Source organism: Mastomys coucha, chromosome X (assembly GCF_008632895.1).
Source record: "Mastomys coucha isolate ucsf_1 chromosome X, UCSF_Mcou_1, whole genome shotgun sequence".
In the NCBI taxonomy this organism is placed as follows: Eukaryota; Metazoa; Chordata; class Mammalia; order Rodentia; family Muridae; genus Mastomys; species Mastomys coucha.
The window spans coordinates 146,421,396-146,422,718 of record NC_045030.1 but is presented as its reverse complement, the minus strand read 5'-3'; positions in this window follow the sequence as shown (position 1 = coordinate 146,422,718).

Genomic DNA, 1,323 nt, shown 5'->3' with positions numbered 1-1,323 from the left:
AAACACAATTTTCCCTAAAGAGGCAACACACAAAAAGAGCAAATCTCAGAGTTTGAGTTCAAGGTCTAGTTTGGTCAGGTAACTTAGGTAACTGGGCAAGTACCTTAAATCCTCTGACTTTTCATCGAAAAATTGGTGCCAATAAAAGTCCATCCATCTTTCACTGAGATGTTGTGATAATTAAATAATAGTACATCCAATAACAAATACTGGTTCCTCCCTTAATGTCTGCATGGTTTTCCTCATCTTCCTCACCTTCAATGAGAAAAGGAAAAAGTACTTCCCAAGGTGGCATATGTTACCCAGTACTGTCCCCAATACCTCTCCCTTGTACCTCAATTCTGGTTGAAACTAACCAAGACCTAATGGAAATTCCAATAGAATTGTCTGGCCTGGAAAGAATTGAGAAAGATCTTCCTTCAAAAAATTGCACTAGTTGCTAGGTAAACACACAAAGGTCATCTTAGCAAATCTCCTGGCTCTTTCACAATTTTCCATTCGGCTTCTGGAGGAGAGTCTCAGAACTGAAACTTAATAGAATATACATTCTGTCCCATATTGAGCACAATATGTAAGAGTGGGGAACTGGCTCAATAATTTATTTATCATCTTATGGAACCCTAACAACTCTCTGAAATATATGCCTTCATTATTCCCATTTTACAGTTAGAGAGACAAAGCTCAGACATGTATCTTGGCCAAAGGTCTTAGAGCTAGAATTTGAGGAAGTAGAAATTTGAATTGTAGTCCAAAGTTTTGTACTGACGTCTCAGCTTAATCACAGTAATTCTCGGTCAACAAGTTAAACTTTGTCCACCACACTTCACATGATCCCCATTTTGTCAACAGCGGATCTACCATTACATTTCTGTCTGCATTTTTCTTTACACTCTAATCTAAACCCTACATTACCACCTATTTGCCTCCTAGGTATTTGAAATCTGGATTTTGCTACAAACTGTGCTCAGATGCTTCCTGTCTCTGCAAACATCATTTTCTAGCAACTCAGGTGTTTCTCAAAGTTTATTATGCTTCAGAATTTCCTGAGTAAGTTCATAAAACAGATTACCACTCGTCTGTGTGAGTCTTCACCCTAGCCATACCTGTCACAGGGACCCCTTTTATAACTTGGATCTCATGTTTTGAAAATGACAAGATAGAAATAACACAGATAAAAGGGATTCAAATTCTCTGAAGAGGGGAAAGAAGAATTTATCCTGTCTAAAGACTTAAGGACTTCAGGGCTTGGAGTCAACACCATTCTAACTTTCCTGAAATTTACACATCCAAGACAGGACTCCATTTGTGTTCCACCAATACACA